The sequence below is a fragment of the Phalaenopsis equestris genome, unplaced genomic scaffold (assembly GCF_001263595.1).
Source record: "Phalaenopsis equestris unplaced genomic scaffold, ASM126359v1 Scaffold000540, whole genome shotgun sequence".
Lineage (NCBI taxonomy): Eukaryota > Viridiplantae > Streptophyta > Magnoliopsida > Asparagales > Orchidaceae > Phalaenopsis > Phalaenopsis equestris.
The window spans coordinates 1769631-1777826 of record NW_018164980.1 but is presented as its reverse complement, the minus strand read 5'-3'; positions in this window follow the sequence as shown (position 1 = coordinate 1777826).

Below are 8196 nucleotides of genomic sequence, written 5' to 3'. Positions count from 1 at the left end.
ACCTTCACCTCCAACCTCCTCATCCAAATTTAATAGATATGTTGACAGCTTTGTGAAGTCATTCAAGTGCTCATCAATAGTAACCCCCATCTCATTTGAAATCCGTAGAGTTGAAGCTTCATATAAAGGAGGTTCTCCACGATATTCGTGAGAGATTTGTTCTTCAGCATCCTCCATAATTTCCCTACAGAAGTCCCTACAGATGTTTTCATTATTACCCCATATTTTGTCTCCTGAGTCAAACAATTTCGGATCAAGCCACAAGCACTTTGGTTAATGTTCAATCAATCTCTCTATGTTATCTCTTTAGAAAGTTCTCTTTTATCCAGAACTTCTTTCAGATTCAGACACAACGCATCCATCACCTCGCATCACTACATGTCAATGTTCACTTTGTCGTTAAATTATCACATTGATTTTGACAGAATGCATAACCACCCGATGAATCAACTTTACCGCCGTCATACTGGACGTCAAAAAACCTGATATCATGTTATCATTCATTTCTCTCATTATTGGATTCTCTTTTCCTTTCAAGTTTTTTTGAATTTTTTTTTTATTATGTTCCCCAAAAAAATCTTTTGTTCCTCGTGATATTCCTTTTTTTTCTTTTCCACGTGATCCCTGTCGTCTAATCGAGTCGGACCGCGTCGGAGCTATCGAAATAACCACCAGAGCCGTCGAAACCACCGTCAGAGCTACCAAAACTACCACAGTCTCTTTGTTGTTGTGATCCTTTCTGACATATGTTGAATCTTCACGTCCAAGGCATTAGTCTGCCGTCTAACCTATGAATTTGTCGGCAAAACAAGTTTGACTACATGTTGTAAAAAAGGCCAACAACACATGTCAAATTTGTTGTTGTTAAAGCTAAACCACACTCCAATCACAAACCCAAAGCTCTGCTACCAATTGTTATGCAAAAACAATGCAAAAATGAAAAAAATTCACACAACATCAAACACAGACACGGTTCGATGTTAAGTTGATTCACCTACGTCCTCAATGAGAGAGATTCCACTAGCATCGGAATGGGAGAGAAACACAGCTTGAGGTTACAACTTTTGTACTTCTCACCACACCTCTTTCAAGAACCCTAAGTCCTTTTTTATAAAGGAAGATTAAGGCATACAAGTAAATAAAACCAAAAAACTAAATTACCCCTAATTAAAATAAAAGTCATAAATACAACATAAAGCCCTTTTAAGCTTGGTGGATTTGACATACTAGTAGATCTAAGATGACTAAATCATATGTTCTTGTCTACATTTTTCTTCCCATTCATTCCTCATCGACTCTATTCAATCATAAACATTAAATAAAAGCCTAGAATTTGAGCCTAATGTCACTTCCTTTTGCAAACAAGCTTGCGGCTTGGCACTTTGTCTAAATGCTAAGAAAGCTTTACTTAACGCACAAAGGCCAGATAAAGAAAGTGGGGAAGTTGTAAAAAAGAGAGTAGGAAATGGTAGCATGGAAAATTGTATGCTATGGAAGAACTTTTCAAGGCTTTAAGATTTGAACACTTGGCGTCTAAAATATAAGAGGTTCTTCCTATTTATATGCCAAGGAGATCCTTCCAAGAATACGCCTATATTTCCTGAGAATCCTACTTAATCTAGAATACTCTAGCTATTATATAGAATAAATAAAATGTTGAAGCAAATCAATGAGTTTCTACAGTATTCCCTAATGATTATTTATGGGAACTATCTAGACTATTCTAGAGAATTTAAAGGCTCTCTACACTACTAAAATAGTCCTTATGACAGAAAAATGTTGAACAGTTTAGAATGTCCTTTAGTCTCCTAGCGTTCTTCTAGCCCTTCGAATGAGCTAAAATTTTGCAATTTGTGACTCAAGGGACCTTAATCGATGTTACTCCATCATAAGCAAGGGGGTAACTACTTTAAGGACTTGCACTCATAAAATCTCGATCATAAATCTAAAGAAATTCAAATGCTCTCATTACAGGAGATCTGGCTAAATTAATCAAGTGCCCTATCTTTTACATTGAAGAAGCGCCAGGAGAAATGGTTTATTCTTCTAAGCAATTGGCATTTCTGGCTCCAACGGCTGTAATCCCTGATCTCAATTAGTTGGGCTAGCATAATGTTAACAAGACTTGCAAATTAAATTAAACGAGTGACCTTCCCCATAGGGTAGGGTCATAAAATTCATTATTAGGCTTTCATAATCCCGAGTATGTTAGCCACAATCTAATTAAAATGGTCATACACTGAACCAACAAACTCACTAGATCAATCATCATGCCTTCTAAAAGATGCAAGTCCTAATTCAACCAAAACTAAAGTTAGCTTCCATGTGGATAAACCAATCAAAATTAAATCAACTATCTAAAACCACTAAAAAAAAAAAAGAAATCTCACATATATTTTATATAAGCTTCTACAAATTAAGCTAAATTTTATGTGTAGTTGATAATGCCATATCTTCGAGATCTTTTCAGTCAACTCAAGTACCCATGGATCACAAGCATTCATACTTTGTACCATTGAACAATTCAGTCAAACTAATAAAATCAGCCTTCATTCACAATAAACGAGTTAAAGTAAATATCCAAAACACATCTTCAAAATACACATAATTCCACTACCAATATTCGAAATACCTAAGAGGGGGTGAACAACCATAGGGGGTGTTTGGCTGCAAGTAGGATTTAGTAAATTCGAAAATCGTAAATCCGTTTATTCATCCTCCTCATGGATTCAGTAAATCGGGATTTAAGCGAATCGAAGACAAAATTTCAACCCTTAAATCCGAAAATTCTTAAATCAGCGAAACCCTTGCATGTGGTTGGATTTCATAAATCTGATGATAATCCAATTCAAAGGTGATATAGCTTGTAACCCTCTAATATTGATAGATTGACTTCACTAATACATCTGGTCACACATAAATAGATTAACCTCCGTACCCCACCCCTCCACCAATGAAAAGAAAAAAAAAACTCATTAATTAAATTCCAACCTAGATATTAATTCAAAGAATAAAATTTGAGCTAAAGCAACCTTCTTAATCAAAAGAATTCTCTCCCATAAGCAAGAGGAGTAATTCATTCTCGAAGCTTTAACACCTTCATTAAAAGAACTCCAGTTAACTTGAACCTAATCTACTGTAAAAAAAATTACTCCCAACTCCCCTATCTTACAAATCAAGGAGGTTCCGAGATAAGGACCCGAAGGAAGTCTCAATTACAAGCATAAATAAACACAAACAGAAAACTAGAGGAAATCCGTTTAAAAAAAAATAATATAAATGAAAGCGAAAGTACTACCAAGTTGTCGCTCTCACACACATTGATGAGGCCTTAGGGAAAAGCTTTGGCCTTTCATAAAAAAGTAAGAGAATTTTAATATTATAATTCTAGAAAAAGGCCTTAGAATCGTGAGGGAGAAGCAAACTAAAACGTCAAGGCATTCAGCAACTCCATAAGCATATAATCAACTAGTTAGAGTATGTTAACAAGAACCTCAAATAAAAGCAAAGAACACACTAAACATGGTCGAAAATGAAAATTAAATCTCACGAGTTATGCAGTAAAATTCAAACAGACCGCATTAGTTTGATGGCATGGCAATCTGTAAGAAGGCTCCAATTCAAAACTACCCCTTTCTTTGTTGCTAAACCTATATATATATACACTATCTCAAAAGAGAAAAAGGTCACGGTGTCATACACAGTAATCCAAAAATTACTTTTAAACAAAATAGGAACTCCTGACACTGATACATTAAAAAATAGGGGAATTCACATACAAAGTACCCAATTCTTATGGATTTGCCTATCTCACACCAAAACTTTCATATTTACAAACACCATATAAAAATAGCACTTATACCTTTTACTGGTCCAATCCATCTTTTCAACTATAGAAAAATTGTTGTGTGTGTAAAAATAAAAATTTAGGTGTGAGATGTTGTTGTTGTGAGATCTATAAATATACACCAGTTGATGTAGTGTATATATATATATATAAATCAAACAGGCGACGAAGCGAAAAATAGAACGAGAAAAATTCACACCATAAAACAGTAACACCACAGCGGAACACACAGATTTACGTGGTTTGGCAAATTGCCTACGTCCACGGAGTTGCAGAGGATTTTACTACCTGAGGAATTTACATCAGTCGATCACCTCAACTTACAATAGGAATCTCTCACTCTCTCTTCGTTGCTCTCTTCTTCTCTCTTTTCTTCTCTCTCTACACCGAGATACACCGAAAAAACTTTACACCGAGATACACCGAAAAAGATAAACTTACAAGAGAAATAAACTCAATTTTTCTTCAGCCACAAGCCACCAAGAAGAAGCCAAGGGAGAACAATCTTCTTTCTTTTTCTTTCACCGCAAGGAACTACTTCTTGCACCTTCCTTCCTCTATCCCGAGGAAACCCGAAGAAGAACACCGTGACTTGTAAAACTGAAAGAGAGTCGTCTGAAGCCTTTTATCACGAACAGGAGGGAGCGAAGAGATGCTACGCTTCACAACATAGGAAGGCGAGAGCGGTTAGAGCGCAACTAAAGAGGCGGGAGGCGCGAACGAGAGATCGCGACCTTTCGCGATCAGAGAAGAGCCGTTTCGCAAAACATATGAGGCGGGATCCTGTAGCGGGAGGCGGGAGCGGGAGAAATTGGAGCGGGAGCGGGAAAAATTGGGCTCCAACGCTTAACAATCTCCCACTTGGAGACCGATACACCTGTTACAACATTTTCTTCTTCAAATTGATATCCTCCATTGGCATTGTCGCCCTTTTCTTCAAACATGAATCTTCCACCATGAATCCTCCAACTTGAATCCTCTACCTTGAATCCTCCGCCTCTGCAATTTAAAGCTCTGTCTTCACTCCAGAAGACCAACTGAAGTTGCGCACAATTTCGATTTCTCAAAAGTAACACCCTTAGTCAACATATCAGCAGAGTCCAAATAGACTTGCACCTCCAAACAATTTCCTGATTTACTCTTTTCTCTGCTTAGAACTCTCACTGCATGGGCAATATCCTGCCTCAGCTGAAAGCCTTTTCCAACAAGTCTAACATTGTACCTTTTACTGTCATCAAGCTCGATCTTCACCTGGTACACCCACTTTTTCTGTAATGTCATCTTTCCTGGTGGAAGTTCTGTCAGCTCTCACTTGCTCGAACTTTAATCTTGCAAGATTTCTTCTTTCTTCATAGCTCTTTGAATAGCTCTTTGATTCTCCATCATCTGTCTGTGAAACAATAAGAATGGGTGTCCCGGACCCACTATTCTCTTCACTTCCATTATCAACAGAACTATAAATTGTCAGCAATAGTGCATCATGTGCTTCTTCAGATACCACATTTGCGCTATCACTCTCCATCTTCTTGGGATTACTGCAGTTCCTCTTTATGCAGCCAGTCTTGCAACAATTCTAGCAGATTGTCTGCTGACCAGACTTTAATTTTGATCTCCCTTTATATGTGAGTTCTTGTCATGTCAAGTTCTTGTCATGTCATCTCTCTCTAAAATCAACATTCAGTGTCAAACTCGTACCTGAGATCTCGCCAGATTCTTTTATGCGAACTTCCTCAATGAAAATCAAATCACAAATATCATCGCATTTCAGTTTAGATTTACTTGCAGAACTGCTAACTGTCATCTTCATGATTTCTTAACTATTTGGCAATGATGCCAATAATATCACCGCACGTATCTCATCATCAAAATCAATTTCAAGAGACGACAATTGATTCGTTATACTACTGAAACCATTCAGATTTTGAGCAACAGAAACACCTTCCGCCATCTTCAAGTTGAGTAACTTCTTCATCAAGTACACATTTTTATTCGCCGATGGTTTTTCATCATCAAAATCAATTCCAACAGACGACAATTGATTCGTTATACTATTAAAACCATTCAGATTTTGAGCAACAGAAACACCTTCCGCCATCTTCAAGTTGAGTAACTTCTTCATCAAGTACACATTTTTATTCGCCGATGGTTTTTCATATATACCTGATAAGACTGTCATGAGATATACAGTCGTCCTCTCCTTAAAGACGCTGTGTGCAACGGACCTCGATAGGATCAATCGAATAACCCCCAGAACTTATTGATCCAACAAATTTCATTCAGCCTCATCAATATTTTCAGGTCTTTACCCCAATAACGGAATATGAATTTTTTTCCCATAAAGATAATTCTCTATCTGCATTCTCCAGTAATCAAAATCTGTGTAATCAAACTTCTCGATTCCTGAAACTTTCACTTTATCTGCAGCCATCATTCTTCCTCAGATTCGAACAAAGCTTTGATATCAGTTGTTGTTGTTGTGAGATCTATAGATATACACAAGTTGACGTGATATATATATAAATTAAACAGTAGAACGATCGACGAAGCGAAAAATAGAACGAGAAAAAATTCACAACAGAAAACAATAACGCCACAACGGAACACACAGATTTACGTGATTCGACAATTTGCCTACGCCCACAGAGTTGCAGAGGATTTTATTACTTGAGGAATTTACACCATTCGATCACCTCGACTTACAAGAAGAATCTCTCACTCTCACTTCGTTGCTCTCTTCTTCTGTCTCTACACCGAGATGCACCGAAGAAACTCTACACCAAGATATACCGAAAAAGATAAACTTACAAGAGAAATAAACATAATTTCTCTTCAGCCACAAGCCACTAAGAAGAAGCCAAGGGAGAACAATCTTCTTCTTTCTTCTTCCTTCACCGTAAGGAACTACTTCTTGCACATTCCTTCCTCTATCCCAAGGAAACCCGAAGAACACCATGACTTGTAAAGCTGAAGGAGAGTTGTCCAAAGCGTTCTATCACGAACAGGAGGGAGCGAAGGAATGCTACGCTTCACAACATAGGAAGGCGGGAACGGTTGGCGTGCGACTGAAGAGACAGGAGGCGCGAACAAGATATCACGACCTTCGGAAGAGTCATTTCGCAAAACATATGAGGCGGGATTCTGTAGCGGGAAGCAGGAAAAATCGAGCTCCAACGCTTAACATGAGATGCGCAAATTCATAAGAATTGTGTGCGCATGTAATTTTCCCTAAAAAGAATTCAAAATCACACTTTTATGAAAGGCTAAGCTATTGCCAAGAACATTCTTTGTGATTGTAGATTGCATGCATGCAACACAAGCAAATCCTTCTCATGCTCATTCACTTTATATTGCTCCCAAATATGGAATATTGATTTTTTGAGGCAAATGCAGGAGCGGCTTCTTTTTTGAGGGGGGCCAATGTGGAGAAGGGCTAAAACAACGAAGGGCGATGTGATATTTCAGAAGGGGTAAAATTGATATTTCAATAAAGACAATATCAAATTGCCCTCCCATATAAGTAAAAAATCTAAATTGAAGGGTGGCAATTCTAGACCCTACCTGAGTCCACCCCTGCATTTACATACCAGCTAATTTTTATATATTTACATATCTAACACCTAAACTTTCCTTTCTACATTTATACTACCCAATCTTTCAAATCACATAAAAAATACCATAGTTTTAACATTTAAGAAATGAGATACACCTTTCCATGCATACGTAAATGGGTATGTATGTAAAAATTGAAGTTTAGCTGTTAGATATGTAAATACATGGGAATTCAATGACCTGTAGGTAAAATCTTCTTTTTTTTTTTCATGGCCCTAAAAAGCATGGTATGTTTTCATGGACCCTGGAAGAACTAAAACGGAAAATCACATAAATGCTTTTGGAGATGTGGTTTATAAAACTGCAGGAACGAAAAAAAATATTAATTTAACAGGATTGTTGCAGTGATTAATGGATTCACCAACCAATATAAACAGTGAGAAACCAGTAGAAGTGAACCCTCTGCCAAACAAACATTAGAAGTGGCGGAACGTGCTTTATTTGCACCATTCCAAGATTATTTAAAATATAAGACATTATACAATGCAACAAAAGATAAATGTATAAAATTTGTCTCCTAAACCAATTAATATAATTTCATATCGAGCAGCATTGAATAACAAATTTAAAAATAGGAACAAGAAAACAGAGTTAAGCGACTACAAAAGCTATCATTGAATTAAACATCAAATCCTCAATAATAATTAAATTGCTTGGAAGGTATCGTCTCGAACAAGATGAAACAGCAGCAACTAATTGAGAAGATAGAATAGCATAGAACCAAAAAAAAAAAAAAACAA